Source organism: Mirounga leonina, unplaced genomic scaffold (assembly GCF_011800145.1).
Source record: "Mirounga leonina isolate KUSES-001 unplaced genomic scaffold, KU_Mleo_1.0 Mir_101595, whole genome shotgun sequence".
NCBI classification, from domain to species: Eukaryota; Metazoa; Chordata; class Mammalia; order Carnivora; family Phocidae; genus Mirounga; species Mirounga leonina.
This window is the reverse complement of record NW_023270158.1, coordinates 4,562,765-4,583,309: the sequence shown is the minus strand read 5'-3', so window position 1 is coordinate 4,583,309 and position 20,545 is coordinate 4,562,765. Positions and strand designations below refer to the sequence as shown.

The 20,545-nt window shown below is 46.4% G+C and overlaps 1 protein-coding gene and 1 non-coding gene across 2 annotated transcripts in view; one reads left to right on the top strand and one right to left on the bottom strand.

Annotated features, from left to right (window-relative positions):
• The window catches only part of PPEF1 (protein phosphatase with EF-hand domain 1), a 124,909-nt gene extending 104,973 nt beyond the window's left edge, over window positions 1-19,936 (bottom strand). The window contains exons 1-5 of the mRNA XM_035000353.1: window positions 18,917-19,936; window positions 18,154-18,515; window positions 17,349-17,720; window positions 10,431-10,528; window positions 537-645 (exon numbers count right to left, since the gene is read on the bottom strand). The gene's annotated coding sequence lies outside the window, so the exon portion shown is untranslated. The remainder of the gene's footprint in view (window positions 1-536; window positions 646-10,430; window positions 10,529-17,348; window positions 17,721-18,153; window positions 18,516-18,916) is intronic.
• Window positions 19,937-20,198: 262 nt separating this feature from the next.
• On the top strand, window positions 20,199-20,271 carry TRNAV-UAC. The gene has a single exon. It is a non-coding gene; the product is annotated as a tRNA-Val (tRNA).
• Window positions 20,272-20,545: the final 274 nt, after the last annotated feature.

Sequence of the window (20,545 nt, the reverse complement as noted above, 5' to 3'; positions counted from 1 at the left end):
TTCCCGGCACCAAATGCAGAAGAGGTACTCACTAAATGCTTGTTTCATCACAGAAAGAAAGGAAAGGAGGGAAAGAACTCGTGATTTACGTGGTTATTTTAATGGTCAGCCTCTGGACCATGAATTGCATTAGCTGTACCCTTTACGTGATCTATCTAAAACTCTGAATTCGCTTAAAATGAAGAACTTCACCATATTTTTCCATTGTACGAAGAATGCTGAAATGTGACTTTGAGCACCACAAAGAGTCTTATAGCCAGCCTCCAACTGCTGAATGAACCAGCACTGACAGATGTTATTAGATGGTAATAACGATAATAACATTTATTGAGCATGTGCTAGGTTCTAGGCACTTGTTAATTTTATACGTATTAATCTTATTTCATCCACACACCATCTTATGAGGCATATACTATTATTATCATTCCCACTTACACTTCAGGACCTAGAGCCCAAAGTCAAACAGCAAATGAGTGGCAGAGCTGGGATTTGAACCCAGGCACTTAGACTCTCGAACCCCTACTTATGATCCTTACACTATACTGCCTCGGTCAGCACCTTATGTGTTTGCAAAATGAAGGTCCCAGCCTCTTCTCAGATGCTCTCTGACTTTCCTCCAGCTGAGCAGGGATGTGTTCTCCCAGCCTGAAAACAGAAAAAACAATTGGCAAAGTAATGTTCACAGTTTTAAACTCACTTGTTAACAGACTTGTGCCCCAAACAGTCGAGGTCAATGTCTCTCTCTCAGTGGGCACATCACCGTATGAAAACGGCCAACAGGAAAGGTTGGAAAAGGCCATGGCAATACCAAATCATCCTGAACTAAGATGGCTTGTGCTCTTCAATTCGACACAGTTCAACACAACACTCTGAGCACCCCTACGTGGCAGGCACTGCTGAAGGACAGGGACATAGCAGGTGAACCAAATGAACATGATTAGGTGGGGCAAACACATGGGTAAATAAGAAATTGAAATAAAATCACAAATTAAAATCTTTCTCTCCTATTGGAATATAAACTCCAGGTACCTAAAACAGTGCCAGGCACAGAATAGATATTTATTACATGAATAAATAAAAGCCATACGGTACGATAAGATCTCTAATAGGACAGGGATGGGGTGCAGAGAAAGAGCCCCATCCCAGTAAGGGGGATGAAGGAAGGCTTTCTAAACGTAGTGTCACTGGGGTGCCTGGCCGGCTCAGCTGGTAGAGCAGAGTGGGGTAACTCTTGATCTCAGGGTTGTGAGAGCAAGCCCCCTGTTGGGCATAAAGCTTTTTTTTTTTAAAGATTTTATTTATTTATTTGACAGAGAGAGATACAGCGAGAGAGGGAACACAAGCAGGGGGAGTGGGAGAGGGAGAAGCAGGCTTCCCACCAAGCAGGGAGCCCGATGTGGGGCTCGATCCCAGGACTCCGAGATCATGACCTGAGCCGAAGGCAGACGCCCAACGACTAAGCCACCCAGGCGCCCCTGGGCATAAAGCTTAAAGAAAAAGGAAAGAAAAAGAAAAGAAGTGATGCCCCACCTGAGACCTGATGACTGAGCAGCCAGAAGTTAGAAGTTAACCGAGAAGAAAAGAGGTGGGGGAGAGAAGAGAGTGTTCTTGCCGATAATGTGTATTTCACAGTGCTTAACAAGGACGTGAGATGGGAGAGGTAAGACAAAAATCAGAATGCCCTGAGCTCCCAATTACAATACTGCAAGTAGATGTACAAGTGGGTAGAGAAAAGTGCCCGTCTGCTATTTTATTGAAAAATGGCAGCCTCTCTACCCCTGCAGGCTGGACTTACTCTCTCTTGGCTGTCTTGGCTGTCTCTCCTTCCTTTCTCACTTCCCCATTTCCCTACCGGGTTTGCCTTCACCTTCCTTGCTCTCAAATGCTTGTCTCAGGGTCTGCCTCTGAGGGAACCCAGACCAGTACACTTGGTTAGTCTATGGTGGCAGCAAGCTACGGCAAGACAGAGAGGAACGGAGAGGCTGGTTACCTCACAAGGGACAGACTGGGCATTGCCGGCAGACCTCTCCTACCCCACAAGCGTCCTGGAGTTGGCCCCAGTTCCATCTTCTACCAAGGAAAAGTAATTCTAATGGGCAGCTCCTATTATTGGTCATGACACACACTGGGGAATATGCTAGACTCTAGACAGAGCAGCTGGATTTGGGAAGAGACTGAGAAAAGAAACAATGTGTGCTGATCTGTTCGGTGGCGAGGACTTAAGGTGTCTGTCCACTCATGGCCCCTGATACCTCAATGCCCAGTAGCACCCCTTTGGACAGTAGAAAGCAAAATATTAGAAATCATATTTTTATCTATTTTTAAATTCTTTTTTGAATTTCCTATTTTCATGTATGTTTGGTAATGTACACAATACATGAGTTCAGTAGTATTGATTACAAATACATTAACATACCCATATTAGGGGTCCATTCTCAAAGAGCTTGTACTGTGACAGGTTCACGATCAAAAACATTCAAAGAATCTTGATTTAAAGAGCCTTTTAAAGAGAGGAAAGGAATACCAAGTAATTTTATGTTTCAATAAAGAGAAAGGATCACACATATCTCCAGGGATGAATTCTGGGTATTGAAAAGCCACATTAAGGAAGAGAAAAGAGAGGCCAGATTTGGCAAGTCATTAGAAAGCCATTAAAAGAAATTAAAAGTGGGTTACAATTCATTATCGAGGGAAAGAAATTCATAAAGGCCAGTGCTGGCCAGATGTATCTGTTGGGGTCACCTGGTCAGCAGCCACAATGACAGGCTGAAATAGCTGTCATTATGTGTTGAAGTTTACAAGGTCAGCTTTGAGAAGGCTACAAAAGTTGAGCTCTCCATGGTTGTAATTTAATAAACAGAAGATTGGTGGGTATGAGAATTTAAATTTTGACCACTGCTTAATCTAACCCTAGCTTGGTCCTAGATGGCTTTAAGTTAAAACCAACCAACCCACAAACAAACAGACTTCTAAAATTAACCCTGAATGTTCAGAAATCAAATCAAAAAGCTTCATAGAGAGTCACGGTCTGGGTAGACTAAGGGCACACTACCCACTCCACCCGTCTCTCCAGCAGAATGAAGCTGTAAAACACCTGGACAGGATCCATGGAGCCGCTATCTGAGCACCGTGGCAGGCAGACCCAAGATGGCCCCCAATAATCCCCACCTCCTGGTATTCATGCTCTTGTGTAATCCCCTCTCCTTCAGTATAAGGCTGGACCTTGTTAGTGACTGATTTCTAACCAATAAAATCGGCAAAGGTGTTGGCATATTGTTTCTGTGACTAGGTTATAAAAGACTGTGACTTTCGGTCTTGCTAGCAGACTCTCTCTATTGCCTTCACAGCTTGTGTGCTTTTGATGAAGTAAGCTGCTATGGTGGAGAGGCCTACATGACCGAGGACTGAAGGAAGTCTCTGACCAAAAGCCAGCAAGGAACGGAGGCCCTCGGTCAAACAGACCTCAAGGAAATGAATCCTGCCAACAACCACTTGAGATTGGAAGTGGATCCTTCTCCGGTTAAGCCTTCCGATGACTGAGGCCTAGCCAACACCTTGACTGCCGCAGCTCTTGGGGACCCAGGTAAGCCATGCCCGGACTCCTAACCCAAACCCACAGAAGCTGTGAGATCATAAATGTGCATTTTAAGCTTCTAAGGTTTTTGGTAATTTGTTACATAGCAATGAATAAGTAACACAAGGACTCTGAAAAGTAAGTAGCAGAAGGAAGATTGAGGAAGAAGATCAGAGTTTGAAGTATCACAAAACTGGTGGTGAGTTGGCCATTTTCTTCCCTCCAGTTCCCCTAGCCTGGATCCGAGGAAGCACATATTCAAAATAAAGCCATAATGAGATAACACAGTACACCTATTAGGACAGTTAAAAACAATCTAATCATACCCAGCGCTGGTTAGGATGTAGCGTGACTAGAACTCTCATGCTTTGCTGGTGAGGATGCAAAACAGTACATTTACTCTGAAAAATAGTTCGGTAGTTTCTTGTAAAGTTGAACATACACTTTACCATATGACAGCGCGATCCTACCCCTGGGTATTTACTCTAGAGAAATGAAAGCCTATATTCACACAAAAGCTTATGCATAGGTTCATACGGTCAAACACTGCAAACAGCCCAGATGTCCTTCGGTGGGTGAATGGGTGCATGTCTGTGGGACCTCTGTACAATGGACTACTACTTAACAAGAAAAAGGAACAAATTATTGATACACACAACCTGAATGAATCTCAAAGGCATTATGTTGAATAAAAGAACCCGTCTTAAAATGTCGCATACATTTCTATGACATTCTTGGGAAGATAATACCACAGTGACGGAGAACTGCTCAGTGGTTGTCAGGGCTAAGGGCGGGGGCGGGGGTGGAGGATGTGACTACAAGAGGATAGCCAGAGCAAGTTTGGGGGGCAGTGTTCTGTAGCCTAATTAGGGTGGTGGTTACACTAATCTAGCCATGTGTCCAGATTCACAAAACTGTACAAGTCGACTTTACTGTACATGATTTTTAAAATAAAAAGCTTCAGAGCTGGCTCTGGCTTAGTGCCTTGGGGTGTGCAAGATATTAAAGTCCCTGCGGGCTGACTGTGCCAAGGGCCGCCCTAAATCCCAGCCAGAAGCAGCGCCTTCTACTGCAAACTACGAGTGCTAAGGAAAACACTGGCCCTTCCCTCTGACTTCACCTTTGGCTCTCTGTCCATGAGCAAAACTCAAAAAACAGATCCCAGTCAGAAAATGTACCCCAACCATTCTTTATTCAACAGGTACTTACTGAGCATGTTCTAGCTACAAGGCAGGGATACAATAATGAATACAGTCTGATCCATCTCCCTTGCAGGTTCACGGTTGAATGAGGGACACGGGTCTGCCCACAAGTAATTTCCAGACAGGAGGTGTAGGTACAGAGATATGCCCACATACTGTTGGAGTCTAGGAGGATAGTAGTTCTGCCAGGGCAAGTGAGGAAATACTTCATAGAACATGAAAGGTGGGAAAAGGCATTCCAGGGAGCATGGGAGCATGATATATTTGAGTAATGTTTCCTGAGACTGGGGGGTAGGGGGTGTATAGAGCAGAGGATGGGGAGGTAGGTTGGGACCAGCTGTGATCATTCTTGTAAACCATAACAAAGAATTCATACTTTAACTCATCAGTCAGGGATTACAATTTTAAATGCTCGCATGGGCTGGGGCAGGTGAGATAAATGAATAAAGCAGCCTAGGTAGAAGTGATGGGACATTCTAGAGAGTTTATGTCTGAATGAGGCAGCTGCTACTTACTGGTAGCTCCCTCCTGGGCTGCCATCCAGAAATCCTGGCCCAGGGTTGCCCAGTGTAATTTTTCAAGAGAAGCTGAACATATTTTTATGTAAAATCTCCCTACTTTTATTTTTTATTTTTTTTTAAAGATTTTATTTATTTATTTGAGAGAGAATGAGATAGAGAGAGAGAGAGGATGAGAGGGGGGAGGGTCAGAGGGAGAAGCAGACTCCCTGCTGAGCAAGGAGCCCGATGCGGGACTCGATCCTGGGACTCCAGGATCATGACCTGAGCCGAAGGCAGTCGCTTAACCAACTGAGCCACCCAGGCGCCCCAATCTCCCTACTTTTAAATGTCAGTGTATTTCTGCAAATTTAGGATGCCATCAATTATAAGGTACATCATTATTTTACGTACCAAGAAGAAGGAAAAAAGCCCCCCATCAAACCATGACACTCCATCGATTTTAAGACACATCCCAATCTCAGAGGTGCTAAAATGTGAAAAACACGGTCATCTTAGAATCAATGCAATGCAGTCATTCTCATCTTCTCAGAACACGGTACAAGCTCCACGGATTCGGTGTGAGGCTGCCAGACGGCGGACTCAATCTCTAAGTGAAGGGAAGCCTGAGGGTGCTCTGATTAGATTCAAGCTTGAGGAGGATCACTCTGAGGGTCAGATGATGAGGAACTGGGGGAAAGCCAGCCATAGGAAGACTGACAAGGAAGCCCCGGCCCACAATCCAGGAGATGAGAAGGGCTGGATTAAAGCGGGGGGTGGTGGGGGTAGAGAGGAGGGGCCCGATGTGAAAGCCTTTCCCGTCATAAATCCCACAGGTCCCGGACTGGGTATAGGAAGTGAGGGAGGTTTCTAGTTTGAAATAATAGATGGATTAATCACTTCTTCAGTACTTACTTTGTGTCCACCTTATGCCAGGCATGACGCCAAGTGCTGGGTGTACCGTGGTGGGTAAGACAGACACTGTCCCTGCCCTCTTGTCATTTACAGTCTGGTGCGCAATGCCATTAACTGTGGGAGAGTATTAGCGGGTACAGGGGTAGGACACGAAGGGGAGGCGGAGAAAAATAACAAGTTTACATGTCCCGAAGGCAGCAGAAGCCTGAGTGTAGAGCCCAGGAAATAAGTCAGGTCTATAGATTCTCATTAAGAGGTCATCAGGTTATGGATAACAACTGAGGCGGGTGGAGAAGACGAAAGAGCCAGGGAGAGCTGGTAGAGAAAGAAGGCAAGAGGGGGCAAAAGCAGAAGCCTGGGGAATTGAGACATTTAAAGGAAAGGAGGAGGAGGAAGGAACAAAGGAGACTAAAAAAGCAACAATCTAGAAAGGAAGAGGCCCGGGAGAGAGGGGTATCTGTAAACCAAGGGAGACAGGTATTCTCATATAATCCAATTTACTTGCATCTATAATTACTGTGTAGAAGTAATTTACCTTGGCAATGTACAATTCAGATTTTTCAGAGTTACGGGTATTTTGCATGAATGCCAAATAGGCTTATCAGAACTGCTTATTTAGAGAGTTGTGATATTTTTAAATATTGCCACAATCTGTTCCTTTAGCTTGTATGTGCTTTGCGTTTTGCATGTATCTCAGTTTGACATCTAGCATGAGTCAATGGCAGAGTAATGGTAATTTCTTACTTCTTATTTTCCTTCTGCAGGAGCTATAATCTGCCATTCCAAGACAAAAATAAAACAAGAATATACATTTATGCAACTGCCTTTCATATCAAGGCACTGGGAATTGGGTAAAACTGATCTAGGTACACAGTGGAGTCCCCTTGCAAGATCATCATGAGGTTCTTGGCCTAGCTGAGCCTGTGATGTGGTAAGACACTCTGGTCCTCTGGAATTGCTCAGAAAGGTCCTTCATTTTATAGGAGAGGACACAAGGCCCAGAGAGGTTAGGTGGCCTCCCCAACATTACAGTCTTACGATTCGGTGGCCAATACTCCTTCTACACCAAGGTGACCCAATTCTACCCTATAAAGATCGCCCAAATATATAGTAAAATATATAAAAATACATATCAAAGTATGATAAACACCATACACAAAACATAGAGTCTACCAGAGTTGGTGAAACAAACAGAGGAAGAAGGCTAACTTTCAATCATATGGTTCCATGCCTGCCCAGATTTCATTCAACTCATCTGCTCCATTAAGCGCTCTTACCCTTAAGTTTTATCAGTTCCGCACTGGTCCAAGGAAAATAGACTCCTAGATCTTCACTTTGTTGGTCGCTGAATCTTTCAGCCTGACCTGCAGGCTCAGGACACTATCCATTGTCACGCTTATAGGTCTTACTTAAAGAGAAATCCTCAGCCTCATCTGGAATTTTCCAGAGGTAAATTCTAGAATGATTCCTTAATAGGTTGCCTTGGCAACCCCACAATGTCAGAAGCAGATATGACAGTACCTGCCAACAGAATGTGAACAACACAAGCTGGATGAGAGAGCCACTTCCTGTTTATTGGAAAGGCAGATTCCAGGTTCTTCAAGCTTTCTTTCTGCCACTATTTGCCTCCCTGTCAACCATTTTTGCATCATGAACACAGAGAACAAAGAACAGTTGGTTTCTTGGAGGAACGTTGAAACTATTAGCTAAAACAAGGCCTGGGAAAGATCCATGGCTTTCTTTTCAAAAGCCTTGCTGCTATTGCCCGAGAGGACTAAGCACTCATTGTGAAGCCTTTAGAAAAGTTTTCAGAGAATTTTCTTTAAGAGCACTTATTCTTGTCTTGGTTTCATTCATATATTCATTCAACAAATAGGTCAAAGGCAGGCCACCCCAAAATGTGCCACTTTGGCACAGAGATTATTTCCAGCTAAAATCAATCAAGGCCCCAAAAGACACATGAAGAAACTTGAACCTTCCCCCTAACTGTGTAAAAGAATTTATACAGAGGACCTGCTCCAGGAAGAGAGCTGTCGCTACATAGCTAACTATATCATGATATGAACTAGGTATGGTAGACAGGAAGGAACCTAACAAGACCTGTTTGATCAAATTCCTCTCTATGTCCCATTGTTTCTGAGTGGCCCAGCAAACATTTGTTTACCCAACATCTACTCTTTTTCATCTTCCTGTGAATTGCTTCCCTTCCCTTTGAAGTCCCAGACTCCTACCCTCTTCTCCTTGGTTCAGGATGACATATAGACCTCATCATGCCTATCTTTGGGATCTCATGTCTGTGTGGATTTCCTGCATGTACATAATTAAGTTTTATTTTCTCCTGTAAATCTGCTTCATGTCAGTTCAATTCTTAGACCAGCAGGAAGAACTTTGAAGGGTATAAAAAGATTTTTCTTCCCCAACATCTCCCTTTTAGGTCTGCTTCTCACTACCAAACACAATTCCTGCTGGTTTGTCATATTCCTGCTGGTGTGGCTATGTGAAAAAGACACTATGAAAACAAGCTGGTGAGAGATCCAAGATTTCTATGCATTGTTTTTCCTGAGAAGGTTGTGAAATATAGGGCCTAGAGCAAACTACTGTCATTTTTTAAAAATTAAAAATGAAGTTTTCTGTGCACAGAATAGGAGGATTAGGAAAGGGAACCAGGAGTAAGTTCTTGTTATTTCATAAAAATATCAGACCTGCCACGTAACAGCTGTGTGTGAATTTGAGAAAATTTTATATTACCTCTCTGTGCCTGTTTCTTAGAAAACCAGCATATAAAAAAAGAAAAGACAGAAAAGAAAGGAAAGGAAAAGAAAAAGAAAAAGAAAAACTTGGATAGTAATAGTACCACCACACTGGGTTAAAGTAAGGAATAAATGACTTAATATATATCATGGCAGCCTAGTTAGTTGCCTAATCAATATCCATTCTCCCTTTCTTCCTTACAAGTAAAATCTCAATTTTGTTCTAGGTGGCAATGGGCTTAGCCAACAAAATTTGATTTGCTAGGTTCCCTTGCAGTTAGGGGTGGTCATGTGACACAGTTCTGGATAACAAAATATAAGCCAAAATCTACTGGCTGAGGTTCCCAGAAAAGCTATTTTCCTGATTTAAAAAAAAAAAAAAAGACAAGACTCAGCTGACATGAGCCCTTTCCTCTTTGCCCTTCCCCCATTCTGCCTGGAACCGGGACACGATGTCTGGAGGAGAAGCAGCCTTCTTGTGAGCATTAGGAAGAGAGCCTCATGCTGAGAATGATAATGCAGAAAGGTTGAAAGATGAGCCTGAGACATGGATAATAATGTGAAGTTGCTTCTCTCGTGACTTCATATCACATGGCATAAAAACCAACCCCTCTGTGTTAAGTCCTTGCTATTTCACTTACCTTATTACATGCAGCCAACCACATTCTCTAACCAGTATACCTATAAAGCAGTTTTAGTAGTGCCTAGCTCATCATTAGTATTCAATAAATGTTAGCTGTTGTTACTATTATAATTTGCACAGCATTCTGTTCCCTAAACAGATGGTTAGCAAGTATTCCCCTCACTTCCTTGCAATAGTACCCCAATTTTCCTTTTTGAAATCAACTCTCTCCTTATTCTCAGCCCTGTGGTTTCCATGGGATTGACATCACCCCTACTTTAAGTATAGGCCCTGGGGGCACCTGGGTGGCTCAGTCAGTTAAGCATCTGTCTTGGCTCAGGTCATGATCTCAGGGTCCTGGGATCGAGCCCCACATCAGGCTCCATGCTTAGCGGGGAGCCTGCTTCTCCCTCTTCCTCTGCCTCTGCCCCTCCCCCAGCTCACGCACGTTCTGGCTCCCCCTCTCTCTCTATCCCTCTGTTGCTCTTAAATAAATAAATAAAATCTTAAAAAAAAAAAAAGTATAGGCCCTGATAGGCTTAAGTAAATCAGCATGAGCCCACGTCCCAAACAACAGTGATTGTCAAGGGATGGGCCCATAACTCAGGCCTCAGGCAGTGAACACATCACCTTTACTTGGCAAAAGGGAGTGTTCAGGTGGGCATGTAGCTAAAGACTGGCAATATAAGTGAATCTCGGGGTTCCTGGAGAGAGCGCTGGGATCTAGACTCACTGTCCTGCCCCAGGTGTGGTGCTCTGGGAAGGCCGGCACCACGAGGAGAGCCGGTGTGAGGGGCACAAGGGTGACCAGGAGAGGGCAGGGAAAGAGAGCTGGGGCCCTCCATCGGAAATCTCGGCATGACATTTTACCTTAGGAATTTTCAAGTCACATTCATTTGAGACTGGTTTTGCTAACTTGGTTTGGATTCAGTCGTCTGTCACTTGCGATCACAAGATTCCTTCTGATACTGTCAGACGGGGGAAAAAAGAAAAAAAAAAGAAGAATTTAACATAAGGATTATAGACTTATTTTTTTTAATTTTTTTTTTAAGATTTTATTTATTTATTTGAGAGAGAGAGAATGAGAGACAGAGAGCATGAGAGGGAGGAGGGTCAGAGGGAGAAGCAGACTCCCCGCTGAGCAGGGAGCCTGATGCGGGACTCGATCCCGGGACCCCAGGATCATGACCTGAGCCGAAGGCAGTCGCTTAACCACCCAGGCGCCCAGGATTATAGACTTAAAAGAAACTTTCCGTACTCTTGCCTAGTGCATCTATGTAATCAAACCTAGGGTCAAGCACAATGTAAATTCATACCCAAATTGCCTTTCCAACAGAAAGGAACAGCAATAAAATCTGCAATTTGCAATCGTGTAAATTCATTCATATTTCTTTTCCAAAAGAGAAAACCCAGGCAATTGAAAGTGTTTTATTTTTGTTTTTTTGTAAATATGTCCAGGACAACTCCTTTAAGAATAGATGTGTATTTGGGTTTTAGAACGAACGCTGGACCCAGAGGCTGACACTGTAAACCTGTGACTAATACTGAAACAGTATTCACAGACAGTTGTCATGGCAGCCTGCTCATTCTGCACAAAATAGAACCCCCTGAATTTTAACAGGATTTATCAGAGGAAAGCTGCTAGCCGGCAGACAGCCTCTAACTGAGTTAAACAACCTGCTAATTGGTTTTATTATTACATTAGCCCTCAGACTATACCCTAATTATATTCCCCCCAAATCACAAATACTTAAAATCACTAATAAAAACCCATAATATAATTTTTGTTTAACACCTGCATCACTCTTGAAATCTTCCCATCAGACTATGAGGAACAACTCAGAGGCAAGTCCCATTGTGTGCACTGTTGAATCTCCTTGTAAATCTAAAGAAGATAGTAAGTGCTGGGCAAGTCGAGGGAGTAGCCAATTTCATTTCCGTCAACAATTAGCATTGGCTAGATGCAGCTATCAGATATTTCCTTTTAAGTGGGATTCTGTAGGAGAGGGGAGTGGCCAAATTGTTCTGTGCTCAGTTACAAAGTCCCAAGGGAGTGACTTTAGAAACTAGTGGCATCTCAAGACATACAAACAAGGGAGGTGAAGACAAAGGATTTTCATCTGATCTGTTCCTCTCCTGGGTGGCTATCTCTACCAAATTTAAGCTCATTGGTTGTGACTGGTTTTGACTGTGAGGATTTTGGAGATTAGAGATAGCTGGTGTTGAGAGGAATACCACACGAGGCCATCTTTACTGTTAGACTTTTCACATATCACCCTGCCCCCTCTCCCCTCTGCCTTCTCTTCTTTTGAGTCTCTACTTTGAGAGGAGACAGGGTCTATTAAAATTCAATAACATCCTGAGTTAGGAAAACAACATCAAACCATTATCATCCATTAACAGCTTGGAACAAATCAGTCCTTCAGGTAAATTACTGTTCTTCAAACTCCTTGAGATGGGGCCATTTCATACACTTAAAAAAAAAAACCCAAACTCCCACACTACCCAATACCGTGCTCCTAGACATATTGCAGGCCAAGGGACTGCGACACAGAGCAGCCCCTCAGTAACTGGTGGGCAGATCAGAGACACTGTCAAAATGATATAGGAGACATCTAAGGGTGAGAAATGTGGAAATGTTGAATCGGTAGGTATATATTTTCCCTTCATGTAACTGAAACTCCTACTAAACAACGGCATTACAAATTAGGGGTTTTATTTTTCACATGAAACGAAGAATCTGGAAGTACGAAATCTGCGGCTGGGACCCAGGCACCTTCTTTCTTTCAGCCGAGTCACGTAGCTTTCTTATTCAAAATTGTCAGCTCACGGTCACAAAGTAGCTGCTCTACCTCCAACATCCACATTTGCATTCCAGGCAGAAAGCAAACAACTAAGGGCAGAATGACGCATACCACCTGAGTCTACCTTCATTTAAAGAAATGGTTTTGGAAGCCCCCCTGCTTCCAAACATCTCATGGCCAGAACTGTGCTGTGCAGTCTCTTTTAGCTGCAAGGGAGCCTGGGAAATCAAATTGTTTTAGCTGGATACATTGCCAAATGAAACAAAATCAGGCAGTGCAGTGTAGAGGTTGAATACAGCCTATGGAGCCAGCTGGCCTGGTGTAAAGCCCTGCTCCTTATTTACTAGCTGTATGACTTACACAAGTCACTTAATTATTCTATGCCTCCATTTCCTCATCTATAAGCCAGGCACGACAACCTTTTCTCACAGGGTTCTGTGTGGATTAAATGAGTTAATCTGAGCAAAGAGTTTAGAATGGTCTCTAATACCTAGCAAGTACTATACAAGGGTTTATTCTTATCTTTATTACTGAGGAAAAGAAGAATGAATTGGGGGTAAGCAACCAACGGTACCCCAGATGTGTTGCCCACTCTCGACCCCCACCTGTCCTGGCTTCTGGGCTCCGGGCGAGCAAGTACCCTGCTGTGTTTGAGAACCACTGGCTGGCTCCCAAGACACAATGACACCGAAACCCTGCCCTGCTGGAAGGGGCTCTTTCCCCATTTACTGGGAACTGAAGGCAACCAAAACCTCCGAGCATCTGAGACAGGACCCCACTGCCAGGCACTGCGCTGATGCCCATCCACTTTCCATGAATCATCAGGACTCCTTCTGTCGCGAGCGTCAGCGAACCCACTCCCAGCTGGCCTAAGCAAAACCGGGAATGCCTTCTTCCAATAACTGAGGAGTCAACAGGCGTACGTAAGGCATGGCTTGGTGGAGGCCTTACAGGACGGCATCCAATCGTTCTCCTTCTCAGCTCTAACCCCTCGCTCCATTCTTAGGCTTCAGGCAGGCAGCAGATGTCTTCATGCTTTGTGGTCACTCACTCCCTTCTCCATTCCCCGCATTTGACTCCCACCTCCTCAAAGGAGAAACAAGACGTTCGCTTTTCCAGTCTCTCTCCAGACAAGAGCACAGGGGGGTAACTTAGGCTCCGCCAGAGACTTCACTTAAGAGGGCAGCACGAGGAGCCACGGGGTTATGAAATCCATCTTGTGACAACATTAGTGACAGAGGGGTTCAGTTTTTAGAGGTGTGGCGCCCCATCACTGGCTTGAGTTGATGCCTCTGTACTCAGTGGGCGTCTTGGCTGGTGCAGCCCCGCAGTGAGATTAAGACATTATTCCTGGCTTTGGAGTCTCCAAGGCCTTTTTGGAGATACTGTACACCACCAACTATCCTTTAATAAACTCATTTTCTTGTGAAACTAGCAGAAGTGTTGAATCCAGTTAGGTGATGTGAGGCTTTGGTAACAAACAATCCCTAATCTTCATGGCTTACAATGATCAAGGTTTACTTTTCACTCTGATTCCATGGCCAGCGTAGGTTGGTGGCAGTTCCATCACCTGGGGTCTTTTCTCTAAGACTCAGGACAACCTCTCTCTGAGCGTTGTTTTCCCCATAGCAAAGGGCAACACTGAAGTAGCGAATCCCAAGCTGGCTCTTCACACTTCTGCTTGGAAGCGATACACATCACTTCTGCCCACATTCAATCGGCCGAACAAGTCACTCAGTCAAGCCTACGGCGGGGGAAATGGTGTTAAAATCCCACAGGGGGAAGAGCAGTGAGTACTGTGAACAAGAGGGTTCTGTTGTATGCGACTACGAGTCCGGTCTGATACATTGCAATAGTCAGGTGAGGGCAGCAGAACCTCCAGCCTCGGGATGATCTCACGTTCAAGTCAAGGATCGAGGAACAAGGAAATGTCTCTTCTTGGAGTTCAGGGCAAAGCCCCAGGATTAGCTCTGATTGGGAGTAACTGAGCCGGCTCTGAACAGATTCCCAACCCTGAACAGATTCATTCAAGACATATTTACTGGACCCTTACTATGTATCCGGTATTAGGCCCTGTGGAGCAAAGCAGTGAACAGAACCAAATCCACACCTTCATGGAACTTGCATTCTAGTTCAGGATGGCGGGGGACAAGCAACAAAACGACTAAGTAAATATCCAGCAAATGAGATGGCAGTAAGTCTTGCAAAGCAAAATAAGGCAGGAAAGGGGGATATCGCATTTCCAGTGTGAAGAAGCGGGGGTGGGGAAGAGTAACTGTAAATAGGGCAGTCAGGAGAGGCCTTGCTGACAAGATATTTGGGCAAATACCTGAGCAAGGTGAGAGCGAGCAATGGGATGGCCTAGGAAATGAGCATTCAAGGCTGAGAGAACAGCAGGTCCAAAGGCCCCGAGGCAGAAGAGGCCCAGTGTGTTTGAAGAACAGCAAGCAGGCAAGTGTGGCCAGAGTACACAGTAAAAGAAAAGGCAAAGTAATAGGATGTATAATCCAAGAGGTAATGGACGGGGGAGAAGGGGCATTACACAGGGCCTGGCAGGCCACTGTATGGCCTTGGCTTTCACTCTAGCTACGGTGAGGAGCTATTGGAGGGTTCTGAGCAGAGGAGTGAGACAATCCAACTTACCTTTTAAAAAGGTCACTCTGGCTACTGTGCAGAGAATATTCCATGGGGAGAAAAGGGCAGAAGCTGGGAGGCCGGGATATGAGGTGTTTGGCAATGACCCAGGCCAAATGGGATGATGGCCTTGACTGCTGTGGTAGCAGAGGAGACACAGAAAGTGACGGATCGGATTCTACATAGATCCTAAAGGGGAAGCCAATAGGATTTGCTAGTAGGATTAGATTCAGGGTATGAGGAAAAGAAGAATCAAGTCTAATTCAAAGTTTTGGGCCTCAATAGGCAGAAAGATGAAGCTGTTGCGATCTGACAGGAGGAAGAGAGAGGGGAGCAGATTGAAGGTGGACATCAGGAGCTTCGCTGCAGCTCTGATAGGTTTGAGATGCCTATTAGACACACATCTAAATGGACATGTGGAGCAGGTAGATTCGGAGTTTGGGAGGAAAGTCTCAATGAGGTTATAGGTGTTATTTCAAGCCATTCAAATGAATGAGGTCGTCCAGGGGGTGGGAATGAATAGAGAAGAAGTCCAAGTGCAGAGGTGACTGAGAAGCAGTGACTCCCAAGGTAGGAAACAAAAATCAGGAGAGGACGGGGTCCTAAAAGCCAGGAGGGCAAAGTGCTTCCAAAAGGAGAGGAATCGGAGACAGTGCCTATGGACACATCTTTCTAGGAGTTCTGCTGCAAAGAGGAGCAAACAAATCAAACTAGCTACAGGCAGAAAGGGGATCAAGAGTTGTTTTTTTTTTTTATTCTTTTTTTCAGAATTTTATTTATTTGACAGACAGAGCGAGAGAGGGAACACAAGCAGGGAGAGCGGGAGAGGGAGAAGCAGGCTCCCCGCCGTGCAGGGAGCCCGACGCGGGGCTCGATCCCAGGGATCATGACCTGAGCCGAAGGCAGACTGAGCCACCCAGGCGCCCCTCAAGAGTTCTTTTTAATGCTGAGAGAGATTGCAGCGTTGCTCGTAGGCTCATCCGAAGGAGAGAACAGAGAAGGTAAATAATGATGTAGGAGAAAGGGGACTTGCTGGAGTGATTTCCAGCAGGAGGCAAGAGCAGGTGGCGGGCTGGATTTTGAGAGGAATGCAGACAGTTCATCTAGGACCGGATCTCTCAGCGACAGCACGACGGACACCGGGGACTGGGTAAGCTTTGCCGTGGGGGCCTGTGGTGTGCTTGGCAGGATGTTGCACAGCATCCCGGGTCCCTACCCCCTAGAAGTCAGCAGCATACCAACCCCTGCAGCCATGCTGTGACAACCCAAAGTGTCTGCACACATTACCAAATGGCCCCCAAGATTTCGCCCCCCACCAGGGGACATTTTGGGTGGTCACAGCTGGGGGGAGGGGTGCTAGGGGCATCGAGTGGGTAGAGGCCGGGGATGCTGTGAGGCATCCTACCATGCACAGAACGACCCTCACGACCAAGAGTTACTCAGTCCCAAATGTCAACACAGCTGCTGAGAAGCCCTGATCTACAGGAAGAGGCCTGGTCGAGATCTCTGATGGCACAGACACCGGCGGGTGGGCAGAGGTGGTGGGGACTTGTGGAAGTTCTCTTCTCATTGCTTCCATCTCTTTATTGAAAAAAGAAGCAGGTTCATCAGCTGTGAGGCTGGGAAGGAGGTACAGGAAGTTCAGGGAGAGAAGATATGAAACTGTCCTTTAGGAGAAGAGGAGAATGAATGGACGGGGAAGTAGACGCGATTCTAGGCTACATTAAGCGTTCACTTGAGGTAAGTAGTCAAGAATTTAGTGTGAAATCAGTTGACCTGGATACGTGTTCCTCTTGGGGCCATATACAAGGGCAGAGTATGGAGAGAGCTGGACTTCACAGACTGTGGTTTTGCCAACAAGTACAAGCAACAAAAGGGCGCACGAGTGATAAAAATGACCACAGAAGTTGAGCCGGGTACGAAGACAGAGGGATGTAGATGACTATGAAAAGGAAGGTGGGCAAAGAGCAACAAACATCAAATATCCATTCCAATAGGCTACTTTCAAATGTTTCGAACATGATGAGCTGCAAAAGGGAGGAAATTAAGGTGAGCTGACATACCAAGGTAATGACGTTGTCTTAGTAAATACTGGAGCACGATACTGAAAGACAGAGTATAACCATTTCTAAATGTAACCAGATAAACGGAGCTTCCTAAGTCAGCTCAGTGTTTGGGGCCATGGTTTCCTTGGTTGAGTTGCTCTCCATCAGTGAAGCCATCCGCTAGGGAAGCCACACCAAACATCCGAGAAATCAGGGGACTCAAAAGTTTGAAGTGACTTCTAGTCCTTATTTACTAGTTTGTTGATGGATTTGACTTACAGTTGTTCAGATGCTTATGGGCATACCTGGGGGCGGGGGGCAGGCCTCACACATCTGACTGAACTGCCTGAAGTACCAGGCAAAACTGTGGCCATCTGAAAGGCTATCCATGATGCTGACGCTTCCAAGGTCAAAGTCACCAACGGTTGTTTCTGGGCAGGCTTTTGTTTCCTGCTTTTGAGGACTTCATCTTAAAATTACAAAGGAGGGACACCTGGGTAGCCCAGTTGGTTGAGCGCCTGACTCTTGGTGTCGGCTCACGTCATGATCTCAGGGTCTTGGGATCCAGCCCCGTGTTCCGGTCACCCTCTGAGGGTCATGGAATCAAGCGCTGCTTTAGGCTCCACGCTCTGCAGGGAGTCGGCTCGAGATTCTCTCTCTCTCTCAAATAAATAAATCTTAAAAAAAAAAAAAGAAAGAAAGAAAATTACAAAGGAAAAAATGAAAGGTATCCATTTCCTCCCCGGGTGCATTATGAAATATTACAAGAAACCAAGGGCACTCTTATGGGAACAACATGTAGCCTTTGCGGACATGGGCCTCCTGAAATCACTTAGGTATCAGAAGACTGAGTATAAGCAGAATGGTCTCAGGCAAGGCATTCAGACTCGTCGGCTTTAACTTCCTCAGCCGAAAAATGAAGATAGTCATACTTAGCACGGCTACCTCATAGGAGTGTATGTGAAAGTGCTTTGTAAACCATCTTGTACTTTACTAACAATAGAGATTGTGCCTACACTTTGAGGACAGCAGGAAAGTGGAACAAAAGTCTCCCTCCTTGTCAGAATGGAAAAAAGGCACAAGAGTTTTTCACTAAAGGCAGAAACCTACGTGGCATGCAGCAGAGGGGGCACCCGCCTCTTTTCTACATGGAGTATGTGTGGGAACTTGGCCAAAGCTTGCACTCGGAGAACCCATCCTTTAGAGCAAGGGCAGACAGAAGGCTGGAAGACCAGCAAAGCATTCCCTAGAGAAAAACCAAAACACAGCTGTGAGTGTAATTTCAGGCCTAATTCGCGGCAGCCTTGTTCTGCACTGACAGAGGTTTGGAAACAGGTGGGATATACTTATCATAGGGCATCCTGGGAGTCATTATGGTTCATGGATTAGCAGGAAACGTTGAGCTTTCATGAATCCATCCTCCTGCTGGTGGCTATCCACTCGTGGTCATCTGCATCAAGGGCTCAAGAGGCCTGGAGAAAGGCATCAACAAAAAAGCATTCTGCAACGGGCCCCATGATGAATATTACAGGGAGCTCAGTAGGAGGTAGGAAGCCTGGTAGTCGAGAACCCAAGCACTAGCTGCAGGCCTGCCTCTATTCCTGTGGAAAACATACATGGCAGGTAACTGCCTTCATTTGCCCACCCGGAAAGGAGGGATAACATTTAGACCCAGAGGGGAAGTGGGGGTATCTAGTCCAACCCACGCATTTCACAAAGGAGGACACTGAGGCTTGGGAGGTGAACTGAAGAGCACATAGCTAATGAGTAACCAGGGCAGGGCTAGAATCCAGATTATGCCCCCCAGATTAGTGTGCCTTTTAGTGCCTAGAATCCAGATTATGCCCCCAGATTAGTGTGGGAAGAAACCCACCTGTTTCTTCCAGGGGTCTTCCCAGGAAGACAGGAATTGGCTGAAGGGGCTGCTTTCATACAATCAGTACCATCTCTCCATCATTCTGCCAGCTTCAGAGGAAGACGCCAGGGAGAAAGACAGCCCCAGCCTTCAGCCATGTTCAACTCAGCACTTAGAGATGCCTGATCTTCAGTGGGTTTTCCAGCTTGAGGATGGTGAGCAATCCTAGGACGGTGACGAAGATGCATCCAAAGGCACTGGGGAGGGCAAACGGCACTGACAATGAAAACTAAAAAGCGAGACCACACAGGAGCCCTTCGTAATGGAGGGTTCCAGCATCGGATCGGGGCCCACAGTCCCGGAAGCACAGCGACAGGTTCACGGGCCACGACCTGTGGGGTCGCAGGGGCCGGCGCTGGGTCTAATGCTCTGCTTTTCACCGTTTTGGAGTTCCCAATAACTCATGCACAAGGAACCTGGCATTTTCATTTTGCACTGGGCCCCTCAACTCTTGCGGCGGGTCCCGCTTCATCACCCCCAGCCGTCAAGGGGTGGCCCGTCTACACCGGCCCTCCCATCCCCACCCCAGCCCAGACACGTAGGGGCCACCAAAAGTCCTGCGACTTTCAGCCCCCGTGGGCGGCGGTGGGGGGTTCGGGAGAGGACGAACGCGGTGCAAATGTCAGGGGAGTTTTAGGAGCCTACACCCTCGGGCAAGGGGCCCACTAACCAGCGGCCTCTTCCAACGCTGGCCACAGAAATGCCAAAATGACAGTGACCCCCAGCCCACACCCAAACCCCGCGCTGCCTGAATCTCTGGCTCCAAGTGGCGCTCCGGTCCGCCCCGCTCCGGACTCAAGGCCCCCCAGTGCTGCGGGCAGCGGCTCAGGGGGCCCAGGGCTAAACCGGGCAAGCGCGGCTCCCTCGCCAGCCGAGGGAAGCTGCCTAGAGCGGTCGGGGCCGCGGCACGGTCCGCTTCCGCCCGCCCTCTGGGCGGGTCCCGCCGGCCTCGCGCTGACAGAAAGTTTGGGACGGGTGATTAGCGGGGCGGCTCTCAGGAGGGTAACCCCAGCCCTGGCCTCGCCCTGGTCACAGGGGTGACGAACGTGGCGGGCAGGTTACGCGGGCAGCCCCAACGCCACCGGCGGAGCCGGGGCCTTGGCCGCGAACACGCTACCTTGCAGGTGGGGCGGGGCCACGGCGGAGGTGGAGCTACGGCCGAGAGGCGGGTTTTGAGCGGAGGCGCCGTTTCGGATGTGAGACTATGAATAAGCTAATGATGGCGACCTTGTAACGCGGAGGTTCCATAGTGTAGTGGTTATCACGTCTGCTTTACACGCAGAAGGTCCTGGGTTCGAGCCCCAGTGGAACCAAGGGGGCGAGCTTCCTTTTTTTCTCTTCCGCTTTTAACATTTGAGTGCACAGGCAAAAAAAACGGAAAGCAAGACAAAGTTCTTTTCTTACTCCTTTAAAAATGATATTTGTTTTACTTTTCTATTTGGGGACATTTAAATTTTTTTTCTTACTTTTTAATTTTTGGGGGGGGGATATGTTTTTATTGCAGAAGCTTAATGACAAATACCCTCTCCTCCCATCAGCAACAGCAGAGGTGGGTGCCTGGTCGTGTCATAGTCCCGAGGACGTCCC